The sequence below is a fragment of the Sciurus vulgaris genome (assembly GCF_902686455.1).
Source record: "Sciurus vulgaris genome assembly, chromosome: 6".
NCBI classification, from domain to species: domain Eukaryota; kingdom Metazoa; phylum Chordata; class Mammalia; order Rodentia; family Sciuridae; genus Sciurus; species Sciurus vulgaris.
This window is the reverse complement of record NC_136466.1, coordinates 63,283,801-63,297,752: the sequence shown is the minus strand read 5'-3', so window position 1 is coordinate 63,297,752 and position 13,952 is coordinate 63,283,801. Positions and strand designations below refer to the sequence as shown.

The 13,952-nt window shown below is 43.0% G+C and overlaps 1 protein-coding gene across 5 annotated transcripts in view; it reads right to left on the bottom strand.

Annotated features, from left to right (window-relative positions):
• The window catches only part of HTR4 (5-hydroxytryptamine receptor 4), a 171,558-nt gene extending 168,721 nt beyond the window's left edge, over positions 1-2,837 (bottom strand). For 2 of the 5 annotated variants that reach the window (XM_079144790.1, XM_079144785.1), the window contains exon 1: positions 2,564-2,837. The gene's annotated coding sequence lies outside the window, so the exon portion shown is untranslated. Of the gene's footprint in view, positions 1-2,089; positions 2,176-2,323; positions 2,421-2,563 lie in introns of those variants that run through there. The other 3 variants (XM_079144788.1, XM_079144787.1, XM_079144786.1) reach the window with 3 other exon arrangements.
• Positions 2,838-13,952: the final 11,115 nt, after the last annotated feature.

Below are 13,952 nucleotides of genomic sequence, written 5' to 3'. Positions count from 1 at the left end.
CTAAAACAAAAACATCAATGGCAATCAGAGAACTTTAGAGTTGAGAGAATCTTAAGAAACGATCTAGTAGCCAGTCACGATGGGCAAACACTTGTAATCCCAGCCACTTGGGAGGCTGAGACAGAAGGACCACAAGTTCAAACACAGCCTCAGCAACTTGGCAAGACCCTATGCAACTTAGCAAGACCCTGTCTTGAAATAAAACATTAAAAAAAAATGGGCTGGAGATGTGACTCAGTGGTAAAGTGCCCCTGTGTCACATCCCCAGTACAAAAAAAAAAAAAAATTCTAGTAACTAGACTCTAGTTGAAATCTTTCATGACTCTTCACAGTTGAAGAAACCAGGCTTTGGAAAGGCAAGGAGACTTGATCTAGGTCACATCATGCTACAATCATTAAAAGGTTCAGGTTCTTCCAAAGATCAGATTTAAACAGTTTAGTCCAAGAGTGATCATCTCAAGGGTCCCTTCACACATTTCTTTGCCTGGCATATTTTCCCCATACCATAATTACAGTCTGTATCTGTTCCTACCTCTGGAAATCCCTAAACATGGGTCTCACCTGATAAGGAAGTGGCAGTGAGACTAAAGAGGGGAAACTTGAATTCAAGAGGTATTGAGGGGGAACAGACAGAACTAGCCTATCGATTAAGCTGTGGCAGCTATGCATGAACCAAGAGGAGAAATTAAAGGTGGCATCAGTTTCCAGACTGGGTGATTTGGAGGAGAGGTGCATTCAACAACAGATGGAAAAATCAGGAGGCAGTTTGGGGTAGCAGGATACTGCTGCTTATTTTCAGGTGCTGTCCGTTAGTCTGTGACATTGGGGAGGGAAGTGAGGAACTAGAGGGAACTAGGGAGGTCTAGGCTTACGAGGGTCAGAGAAAATACATTCAGTTAGTCAACCCCAAAGCTGCTGTGGCCCATAGAAGGAAAAGCAATAGGAAGGAAACCAGGGTAACCAGGGCATTATTGTCCTGGGGTTCCTAGGACCCCCATCTGCTCAATGTAGGCTTAATGAACACTCCCTGAAGCTCCTGCTAGCTTCAATATGCTGCAGTTCTAGAGTTTAAACCATGATTGTCATTCTACCATCTAGTTTTAATAAAGATAGTTCCCAAACATAAGGGAGCACTTAGGGTAAGAATGCATAAAGAAAATAAAAGATTAAAAAAATGACTTGAGGATCCTGCAATGCCTCTTTGGTTTTTACTATTATTTTTTCACACTTATATTTCCTCGAGGTGCACTGCTCCTCAGAACTCTATGGTTCTTATTCCCTCTCCGACTTCTTCCTTGTTTCTAGGGCACCACACTCATTACTGGCGTCCTTTTCCATCACCAGCTGTGCTCACCAGCAGCACACAGCAACTTCTCCCCCTGTCCCTTACACTAAAGTTACACTCAGGGGACCAGGAAAACATCACTGCTACAGGCCTGGGTCACCCACAGCTTTATGACTCAGACAATCCTTCCCAGCAGTATGAAGACAGAGGACAAACATCAGTGTCCTTCCATCAAAAGCCACCCTTGATTCATGCCAAACCTGCAGCCTAAGGAATACTTTTGTTCATTTTCATAGACCAAATGGGAAACCAAGACAAGATATTTCTCTTAACATTGAACTCTAAGGAAGAGGAAGCTCATGCCATGACTTCACCTCTGCCAGCCAGCACCTCCCTGTATCCACAACCACTTCCTCCAAAGGCCACTAACAGCCCAGTGCCACACACAGGGTAGCAAGCTGAGAGGAAAAGCATCTTAAATTGGTTTGGGGATTCTGTGAAGGGCAGCTGCAGGATGGTCGCTAATACTGGCAGTGACGGTGAAAAGCTTCATGCAGCACAGCGTGCCCACACACTCCGTGCCACTTACACACACAGTTATATGCTTAAGACACTCGTATCTTCTCACACACACAGAGCACACTCGTGGTTACACATTCAGAACCACACAAGCATCTCCTTACAAACACAGCTATAAATGCACAACCCAGCCTGTTTGTCGTTCTCTCTTTCTCTCTCTCTCTCCCCTTTACACACACAACCTCGTAGTCAGTGAACACACATGCAGTTTTTACAAGTACTTACCTACACAAGTGCCGGGCAGCAGCCACAAACCTACAGTGGTCCCGCGCTGGAGAGGCGTCCTATACAACCGCCAGCCCACCTGCACCCTGAGCCGCCTCGCAGCCCATCCCTGCGGCAAAGCCAGGGCTTCGGTCCAGAGCGCTGAAGACCCCAGCCCGCGGTGCCGCCCCGCCCCCTCCGCGTCCCTGTGAGCACACGTGGGCTCTCGGGGTCCCGATCCCCGGCCGCACCTACCTCACTTACCCGCTGCCTGAGGCGAGGAAGTGAGGCGCCTTGGCAGACCGGAGTGGCCACCCCGAGGGAGCACGGAGCCGAGCTGCTGCCGCCGCTGCTACCGCTGCCGCTGCGCTCTCAGCCGCTGCCTGCGCCCTCCCCGCCGCCCCCTCGGGTGCAGGCTCCAGCCCCCGCGCTGGGGGGCCGGCAGGCGCCAGGCGCGGACGGGAGCTGCGGCTGCGGACCCCACTCCCGGCTCACCTGGGCGCGCAGTGCATCGTCGTCCTCCTAGCGGAGCTGGGCTCCGCGAACTCAACAGCCCCCAACCCGGCGATCTCCTCTGCCCTGCCTGCTGTCGCCTCCACCGGGAACCCGGCGCGCAGTCCGGGCAGCCAGGCGCACAGGAGAGTGGGCGCAGAAGCCGGCTGGAGAGACCTTACCCACTCTGGGCTGACCCGCATGAGCTCTCCCTGACCAGAGCACTGCCCATTCTATGGAGGCAGGGTTCAAGTCCTGGCCTCATTGCGGGCTCCCGAGTGACCTTGGGCAAGTCGGTTCGCCTCTCTGAGTGTCCGCTTCCTCTATTCAAAGATAATAAACATGAAAGATTTTGTGGAGTTCATGCCAGGGGAAACCCTACCCCTGTACAGCTTACTTCCTTCTCATTCTTACTCTGTTAGGGCAGGGTTAGTTTGGGGAGCAGGGTTCAGAGTGAGCTTAGAAGCTCTTTGGTTACAAGATTCCCAAGTTCTCCAGAGATAATGTGTTCATTTGCCTGCTTTCTTCCTTAGTGACCTTGCCCTTGTTAGTCCACTGCTTGCTTCCCTGGTCCCAAGGCAGCCTGTTTTCCCAACTTGGACCTCCTGTGATCTTGAGCATATGACCAGACTGGAGCCAAGTCTCAAAGCACTCATCTCTAAGAGGAACACATAAACTCTCTTCTGTATTGAGGCTTACCAAAGCTCCTGTGTGCCTGTCACTTGGCGAGGTGCAGTATCTGTAACAGAGTGAAACCATTCTTCCTCAGCACATCTGACAAAAGCCCCCAATTCCATGGATTAACAGTCTGAGTTAAAGGAGTCTCGCTGGGAGGAGCTGAACCTCCTTCACTCAGGTGAGGGGCCAGGGTGCCTGCTGGGTGAGTAAACTCCCTCCAAGGACCACAGAGGTTGCCTGGGAGCCTGACACAAGGGAGAGCTGGGGGCAGTGAGCAAGTAAGTCTTCCAAGACGATCTTAAAAATGATTAACTAAAATTGTGAGCACAACTCAAGTGAATCAGAAACCTCTCGACTGGTCCTTTTCTAGGTTTCTTTCTGCTGTAGTTCTGTCTTTCACTCCCCGTCCTTGCAGCCTCAATCTCTCATTTTACTCTCCATTTTTGATCTCTTCCTCCACTCTCTTCACATCTCATCTGTCCTCATTCTATGTACTCTTCTTTATCTTCATTGTGCCCGTCCTTCTCCACACCTCTAGCTCTTGGCCATTCCCAAATACTACTTCTCTCCCTGGTATATTTAGGTCCTGAATCTGTATTCCTCTCATATCTCCTATTCAAACCTTAAATGTTTATCTAATAATAATATGAGTCAAACTTAAATTCACCACTACCCCACTTCTCTAAACGAAATGCTGCTGACACCATTGGCCTCACACATGGATGCTCAGAGCCTGAATGACAGCTCCACTTCTGTGCCCCTTCCCCTCACTCTCCACTAAGCACCTGCCAGTCCCTCAGGATGCCATCTCCACTCGGCCATTTGTGTTTGTCTCTTCCTTCTTATTCCCACTGGGTTTAATCATGTTTTTTCTGGAATCACTCAAAGTCTGCTAACTGTTCTCTTTTCCTCTCACTGATGTCACTATAGTTTTTCTCAGGCAAAACCCCAATATTGTCACACTCTTGTTCTGCAACCTAATTGCCCAGGGAAGGTAGAACAACTCCCCAGAGTCATTCATGTGCTAATCTTGAGAGCCCATGAACATGTTATCTTGCATGGTAAATGGAACTTTGCAGGTATGAATAAGATGCAACACAATATGGGGAAGAGTAGGATGGACTGTATGAGTGGGCCCTTAAAAAGGCCTTAAAAATAGAAGAGAAAGACAAAAAAGGAGGTCAGAATGATTGTACATGAGAGGAACTTGACCAGCTGTTGCTGGCTTTGACAACAGAGAAAGGGGGCTATGAGCCAAAGAACACAGATAGTTTCTGGAAGCTCAGGAAGGCAAAGAAACAGTTTTTCCCCTAAAGCCTCCAGAAAGGAATGTAGCCCTGCAGACACATTGATTCTAACATAATGAAGCCCATGTCAGATTTCTAATCTAAAGAATTGTGAGATAATAACTTTGTGTTGTTTTAAACCACCAAGTAATTTGTGGTAGCAGCAATAACTAATACTACACTTCTCTCTTACTTATGAAATTACACACCAATGCCTTATCTTGTTATTGGCAGTGATCAAGGTAGCCCAGATCTGCCAGTTCGCTATACCCAAACCTTGAGTTGCAAGTGATCTGTTCTCTGAACACCTCTTTTCTCCTGTGTGTGTGCCAATGCTCGTGAGGTCCTCTCCTTCAAGAGGACTCTGTAGCGCTGCCAATCCCATCACTTACCAATGCCCACAAACTCCTTGGAAGTATTCCCAATCTCTTCTTTCTGCAGTTCTCTGGAAGCCTTTGTTTGTGTATCTTGAGGTGAATCTCATATTCCCACTTTAAACGGTGCCTTCTAAGAGGAGGGAGTGAGAGGACTTTAACTGCACTGGTCGAAGGTGCTCCTGGCTCTCTGTTCTCAAAATGCTGTTTGTACCGCTACTGTGACAGCAACCACCATACTGTGTCATTTGTGAGTTATTCATGGGCCCACTGGATTGCATCCCACCAGATCTTACCTCCTTTTATAACCCCAGTGCCTAGAAACATGCCAGGCACCCAGTAGGGTTTCCATGGTTTTTGTTTTGTTTTGTTTTGGTTTGGTTTTTTTTACTTTGTTCTAATTAGTCATACATGACAGTAGAATGCATTTGGACACTTCATACATAAATGGAGTATATTCACTCTTCTGGTTGTACATGATGTACAATCACACTGATCATGTCATGATAGATGCACATAGGGTAATAATGTCAGATTCATTCTACTATCCTTCCTACCTGTAAGTGGTTTTGTTTTGTTTTTGTTTTTGTTTTTGTTTTTTTTGAAAAACAGGATGAAGAGAGCAGATGCAATGTCTGGTTGAATAAATAGGACTATTAATAAATTTTTCTTGAAGTGTTTATTTCTTTTTTAGTTGGAATTGGTCAACTGAAGAACCTCAGTTAATGCAATGTGGTTTTATATGTGGCTGCTTCAATGCATACCTTGAAACATAGACTTCTGGTTTTTTTTGTTGTTATTGTTGTTGATGGAGAGACTCATGATAAAAGGACTATTCATATATTATATATGCTTTTTTAAGAGGGCTATTCTTATGAGTAAAAGTATTATAAACTTGCAGATTCTCTGGCCCAACAATTCTACTTCTTGAAATGTATCTGAAGGGTAATAAGCATGTGTATTAAAGGATTAAACTAAGACTGTTCACGCAGGGTCTTTTATAAGAGTGACTAACTGGAAAGAGCCCAGATGCCCAACAATAGGGATTAGCTAGGTGAACTACACTATCCCTTCTAGAAAATGCCACTCAGATATCATACATAATCTTTGAATTGCTATGTATTATACAGAATCATGCTTGTAAGGGTTTAAATTCCTTTCATGCTTATTTGAATTTTTAACTACATAAAACAAGCATATATTTAAAATTTGTTTACAAGTATTTTGAAATAAGAGCTTTGCCCACAAAGAGATAAAAATTTACTATTTATCCTAGTTCTAAGAAAACCCATCTACAGATGAGATTCAATTCCCTCATTATGACTAAAGAAGGGAAAGTCACAAAAGAAATATAATGTAGGCCTATCTTCATCCCTTTAATTCATTCACTGTATGAACATTTATTACACTATCTCAATGAAGATCTTTGATAGAAAGTAACAAAAATGGACTCTAGATAACTCAAGCAAAAATAAATTATTGGACTGGTATTAGAGGCTCACAAAACCACTGAAATGCCAGAACAGAGACTTGAAGAAGGAGGTACCAGGAGAGCGCTAGAACCAAGACAGCAGACGGTGCAGCAACTAGACACAAGCAAGCTCAATGGAATCACCTCACCATCAGTCCTGATGCAGTGAATGGCCTCACCTGTCCTGTGCTCAGATGGGTCACTCACCCAAGTTCAAGGTCCCTGGGCACACACCAGATGGCCAGAGCTGGCTATGTGTCTTCCCTTCCCTCATTCTAAACTAGAAGTTGAAGACCGAGGGGACTTGCTCTGGCCACCTAGAGTACACACAATGGAGGACATTATATTCCCCCAGTCAATTTGGGGTGCTGTTAGGAAGAATGGAAACTGGCAGCCTCAAAGGAATAGAGGCCCACTACACACCCCTGTGATGTGCCAGGCATCGTGCTCCCAGACTTCCAGTCTGTTGGTCTGTAAGGATTCTCGTCTGCAACTAACTAAGCTGAGCCGCTGAGCCAGAAACACCACTCAGAGGAGGAGTTCCTTGATTCTATTATTTTGTTTATAAACTTGAACATGCTAAGACTTCCTATCAATAATTTCTTCTAGTCTGCAGAAACAAATACTGCTTTTCGGTTTTGGTTGTCCAAACAGAATATCTTGTCATGTACTTACTGCATAGCTGACTGCTAAACACACCAAAGCTTGTTATCAGCACACACCATGGGGCTATCTTAAAGTCTCAAAGCTTGTGTTAAGCTAATTTTAAATAGGGTGCCTTAGTTAGAGAATAGAGTTCTCTCTCTCTCTCTCTCTCTCACTCTCTCTCTCTCTCTCTCACACACACACACACACACACACAGAGAAAAAGAGAGAGAGAGAGAGAGAGAGAGAGAGGCAGAGAACAAAGAGAAAGGAACAAAGAAGATGGAAATTAAATTCCAAATCTAAATCACTGAAATAAATTAATGCCTCTCTCGAACTCATAAGCTTGAAGCCTGCATACCTTCCATCCACTTAAGAACTGCTAAAAATTTAAATAGTTGGACAAAGAGTTTTAATGCAACTGCAAAGAAACAGAAACCAAACTGCTAATATCTTTCCTATGACAAAGTCAGAATGGGTGGCTTATTTATTCCATAGAATAAATAATATCCTGAAACAAGACATTGTGTCATATATGGACACATGGTCCATTTCAGGCATCTCAGCTTACCTTATAGACAATTATTCTTTGTCAGGAAATAACTTCTAGCAAACTCTCCCCCAAATAAAGTAGTAAATGGAGAAACCTTTGCAATTATTTTAAAGCCAAACCTACTGCACTGGGGTGTGTTTATTTGTATTTTGTTATATATCCTGGAGTGAATATCTCCAGACCCAAATCAGACCTAATGAGCTAGTCCCGTGGCTCACCCCTCTCACCTTGGCCTCTAGGGAGCTCATGTCCTGAACCCTGCTTCCCCTCCTTCACCAGCTCACAGTGCTCAGCTCTCCTGCTGAGCCTAAGCAATGCTTGGATTCAGGTTACACAGTTCTTTCTGGCCTCAGGATCCTAGATGCAAAATGCTTGTTCTTTGGTTCTTTGAACATCCTTTATTACAGAGGGATTTTCACCTGACTACTTATCTCCTGCTGCATTATTTTCTGTCTTGGCGTTCTACTTATATCATTCACAGCCTTATCTCACTCTGTTATTAATTAATTCATTGATGTATTTTCACTTCCTTACTCTCTGATTTTCTAAACTATAAACTGTCAGAGGTAAGCAATCATGTGCTCCAAGAAGAGTGCGGCTTAGGGTGGATACTCAATAAGAGCTAAATGGATGGAAATATGAACCCAAGGACACCTGCATTTGCCTTCAAAGCATCTGTCCTTACCAGGAAGTCAGAGTTACCCAGGAACCAAGGATCCTAAAAGGGCAAAGACAACCACATCCACGTGGGTGAAAGGATCTCTATGAGAGGATGTGGCTTGGGAAGAAATAGACTCACAGGCAGGAGGGATTGTAAAAGAGAACAGGTGGTTCAGACACTGTGACATCATATGTCTGCAAGTGAGAGGTGGATGAGCAGCCAGAGAAGGAGGAGCGAAGCAGCAGGCTGCCTCCAACTAGGCAACGGTTGCCCAGGGTCAGTCCATTCCAATAGGAGTAACAGAATTGAGCAAGAGAGCACGAGACCTCATCAATCCAAGATGGAGTGTTCCTCATCACCTGCTATCTGGCAGCCTCTGTGTTAACCCTCTCTTTGAGCGCTGTACAGTCACTGGCTGAAGCAGCAGAGAATCAAGGCTGATCAGAGCAGCAAAGCAGAGTTATCTGGGTGCAGATAAGGCCTGCGGGTCCCTTTCTGCTAGCTGGTCTTTGTCCTCTAGTCTTCCTGGAATTGTTTGGTTTAATCTATTTACTTTTAGAAAGGCAGTTAGCTAATTTATGTTTTATTATCAATGAAAAGCCAATAAATGAATATTTAGTCTATCGGGAAGGAAACCAAACTAGAAAACAGTCTTCCAAGTCAGCTCTTCCAGGCAAGTGCAGCCAAATCAACAGGACGGATGTGAGTGTGACCTGCTGGGCAAAGTCCTGACACCACTGGAACTTGATGATTTATTTTTAAATGTGTCTGTAGTAAAAACCACTGTTTTCAGTGTCCAATTCTGGAAGTTCTCCACAAATCTAGAGAACTGCATAACCACTACCACATTCAGGACACAGCAAAAACTGAACGTTAACATGGACAACTGTATGTGGGGTAAATTTTGAGTGAAATGTTTCATGGAGCATTTTTGACAAGCTTTGGCTAATGTGAACAAGTCCCTTCTCTGTATACTACTCAACTCCCTTTCCTCACAATAGGTGGTCCTCTTCAAAAACTTGGAAGCTTTTATCCTCTGATGAGGAAATGAAGTACTGAGGAGGGAAGGGCTGTAGTGGGAAGGAGACAAAAGTGGAATGACAGGGAAGGACCTCTGGCCCCAGAAGATCCCCTGGACTGGGTTGAGCCACAGGGAGAAAGGGAAACAAAAGTCAATAGGAATGTTCAAGAAGGACTCCAAGCATAAGTAAAGGTTCAGAATCTTGGCCCAAGTAATGAAGCAGGACTCAGACTCAGGGAGCAGGCCCTGTCCTTGGGCCTGGAGAGGCAGGTCACACCAGCAGACTCCTCAGCCCCAACACTAGTGCCCTCATGGTGGGAATGGCAACAGGGATCCATCTCCAGGCAGCATTGCAGGTGGCAGAGATGATCAGAGCTGGGAGGGACAAGGTGAGAGTGACTGATAAATTGGGACTATGTACAAATGTTCCCTCTGGGACCTCCTTTGGGTAATAATAGGAACTTATAATGGGATGGATAATGGATGGTTGAAGCTATCCTTTCATGTTCAAAGAAGGGCAACCTGGGTGGCTGGGGCCTTGGCAAGTTCTGGTTCTACAAACATTTCACTGGTTTTCTATGTGATAGACCCTATGCTTCATCCTGGGGGATGTGACACATAAGAAGATGGGATCCTTCTTTTCAAAGCACTCAGTGCCAACTAGAGGAGAGAGGGTTGGACACAGATTATTTCAACACATTGTGAAGGTTAATAATAGCAAAGGGAGCTCATTATTATTATTGACTTTTTATTACAAAGCAAACATTTATTGAGCTCAAACTATTTGCTAGTTCACGTGCTAACACTTTATATATGTTATCTCAGGTAAGCCTCATAGCAACTCTGTGGAGGAGATATTATTATCATTTTACAAAGTTAAAAGGGACCAACAGGATTAATGAACTTGATATTGAGATGGCATGATTAGAAGGAAGTGGAGCCAAGATTAGAATTCAGGCTGTCTTGCTGTGAGCAGCTGTGAAATAAAATGTAACAATAACAACCATGCAAAACAACATTAATGGTTGATTATATTAAATGTATTGGGCACTTAACTGTATCAGACTATTTGGAGAGCTTTGATGGAGAGGGAAGCAGTACAAGCAGCCTGGATTTCTGATGCCTGAGAAGGTGGAACAGGGACCAGCATGTTAGAGAGAAACAGAATTCAGCTAGCTTGGTGTAACACTGTCTTAACATTTGGAACTGTCTAGCATGGTAGGTACCAGAGCACAGCCTGGGCCCCATATGTCAGGAATATTGAAACAAGAACCCCTGATCTAAGCGTGAGATTCAACATCACCTCCACTGTCCCAACTCTTCATCCCCTGATGCTGAGATTTGAGGTGCTCAGTCTCATTTGCCAGCTCCTCTGGCTAACACTGAAATGTCAAAGACCTATCTCTTCTCTTTTCCTTCTGTAGAGTTCCCCTTTCTATGTCATTCTGGATGTTTACTTCTCCTCATACAAAATAGAAGTCAACATATGTCGTCCTCTTTGATAATGGAATGGGCAATAAAATGAAGGTTTACTTGAACTATGTAAAGTCCCAGACGTGACCCAGAGAAGGAAACAACATGATATTGGGAAGTCATTACACAACTAGAGAAGTAGCTATATACACATATACACCTATTACATAGAAAGAGGTCATTTCTTCAGGAGCTGTTGTGAATACTAGTTTCTCTAGGCAAAGGCACTCATTTTTATATGCAGTAATAACATCTCCCATATCCAGTCAATCCATATTTTAGGGAAGCTAAACCCACTGCTAAGCTGGGGATAGCCTTGGTTGGCGTACACCAACCATTACATTCTACCTAGTTGGTTCCAATAACTGATTTGGGCATAAGCAAGTAGTGCACTTTGAGCCAATGATACACAAAGAACCTCTGCTCAGGACTCAGGGAAGAAAATATTCTTTCTGTCCTGTGAATGCTAACAGCTCTCTCTTCCACCCTAGAGAGAACCAGTCTGGGAGTAAAAAGAGTCCATGAAGAGAATGAGCCATAGAATCGCTAATAAATGAAACTTAAGATCTGACAATGTGGTCATAAGCAGGACCAAACTGCACCTGAAGCAATAGACAATGCTTTGAAAAGCAATATATTTTCTGATTGTCTACCCAATATTTTTCATCTTCTTCCATGGGAAGTTAAATGCCAATTTTATTCGGTGATAAATTACTATCTTCTCAGACTCTAAGTGCTTGGCTGAGTCCTGACCAATGAAATTTAAGTATTGTGCTATGTGGAACTTCTAGGAAGATTCTCTTAAAAGTTTCCTGGTATGTGTAGAGCATGCTGTATTTATTTTGCTCCATTCCTCCTTCATGCTATGTGGAATGAGGAGCACCAAAAGCAAGCATCTGAAACCTTGAAAATGGAAGTCATGAGGGAGAAGGCAAATCTCAGAACCAAAGACTCTGATAGATGTTACACATAGCAAAGATTGACTACATTTCCAGGCTTATTTTACCTGATAAAATAAATGATAAAAACATTAATAAAACTTTTTAAAATGAAAAAGTATTTAAGCTACTATTAATTTTCATTTTTCATTCTATGTTGTAAATTTAATCTTAACCAACACAACTCATTTTCTGTAATTTTCAAAATTGAATAGTTCTAACAGTAGAACTGAAGCAAAAACTCTCTCCTATAGGAAACTGATTCTTGTGTGATAAATATATGATTTTTTATTTCTTATAAGCACTGAATTATTACTTTTAAAAAATCTGATGTAAAGAATAGAATATGGAGAAAATGTAATCAGGTTTGAAGAATCCCTAAACTGAGGAGGAGACATTAAAATACCTGACTTATGGAAGCAGGAAAATAATGTTACATGGGAATACTGGATAGTTCTCAATGAGAAATTTTAAATTATGGAAGGAAACAAACATATTCAAATGTGGTCTCTTACACTATTTTAATGATACAGGGAAATATTCACAAAATATTATTAAGAGAAAAAAGTGGAATAACACATTTAATAACATCCCAGTTGTAGGAATATCTATAATACTGAATTCATAGTTCATGAGAAATTTCACAGAATATTAGCAATGGTGTGACTGGATGACAACATCATGGCTGGGGATTGAACTCAGGGGGACTCTAACACTGAACTACACTTCTAGCTCCTTCCTTCTATTTGAGACAAGATCTCACTAAATTGCCCAGGCTGCCCTTGAACTTGTCATCCTCCTGACTCAGCCTCCTGAGTTGCTGGGTACAGGCCTGTGCCACCAAGCCTAGCAGTGCTTGCTTCATTATTTATGCTTTTCAGTATTTGTCAAATTCTCCACATAGAGTATGCCTTAATTCATAATCAGGAAAAAGCAATATAGTTTCTTTAAAAATGTTTGTAAAATATTTTAACTGAAAAAGGAATGCTGGGCATTGATAGGATAGCTATTTGAGAACATCCTGCCTCTAACTCTTTTCCCAGTTTTGAGGGGCACCAGAGTAGGGGATGTGATCACACTGGCTCTGAGCAATGGAAACTGGATCAGCCCGGCTCCAAGAGTAAACTGGGCTGGATCCTAGTCCTTCTAAAGGCCACATTCTAAGGGCTCAGAGAAGCAGGGGTGGCCTGGGAGAAAAGCTGCTAAACAAATAAACAGACACGTCCACAGAACACAGCAACTCACCTCCATGTTTGGCAGCTGGGTCCCCAGCGTTCACATTTTGTTCTGGTTTCTTCCATCCTATATCCCGGAACAGGCCCAGGAATGTAGAGTGGAGAAAACCCAGGAGCATGTGACAGAGGCACGAGATGGCATACTCAGGGCAATTGCCTTTCTGCATACTTAGGTGATAACAAAGACTGGCTTTGTATGAGTTTTACAACTTCCAGTATCTTTCTGATCTAGTAAGTTGCTCAGGTCATAAAATACCTTGAGGAGAGAACACTGAAAAGGTCCAAAGTTAATATAATAAGAGTCCCTTATGTTGACACCAGTAGATATAATAAATTCAGATTAGGAATAAAAAGTCAAAACGATGCCTTTGAAATGAGTTATCCAATAAGCTTCTAAGGACAAAGAAAATGATCATGATCCTCAGGGAGAAAAAAAAAAAAAAGTAAAATCAAACTAAAGGTAAGCATTTATGTGGCAAATAAACTGGAAATTTAATGACCCTTCTCTGAGCTTCAGTTTGTAGTCTTAAAATATGAAATCATTTGACTTTGGAAAGATAAACACTAAATTACCCAAAGAGCCAGATTCCAGCATAAGATTGATACTATTTCATTACCAGATTAGACCTCTTATCTGCATTTGTTCCATGAAGTTTCAGAGATGTTATAAAAGACAAAAGCAACAATTTGCCGTTTTTGTCTCTAAGTATTTTCCACTCAAATATCCATGATCATGTGTTCTCTGAGCTGAAACTTATTTCCACTCTGCCCATTGACTGCTGCAGTAGTCAATCAAATCAAGAAGTTCTGCAATCATTTCTCAACCTTCCTTTCCTTCCTAGTGTCTTTCTCATTCTTTTTCTAATAATAATAATAATGAGAAGGAGGAGGAAGAAGTAGAGGAAGAAAAGGGGAGAAGAATGAGGCAAAGGAGGAGGAGAAAAAAGGGAAGAAATAGGAGGAGGAGGAGCGGAGGAAGAAGAAAAAGGAGAAGAAAGGTAAACTATTCATCTAATTCTTTGGGGACGGTGCCCGTGATATTTCTGGAAGGGGTAGT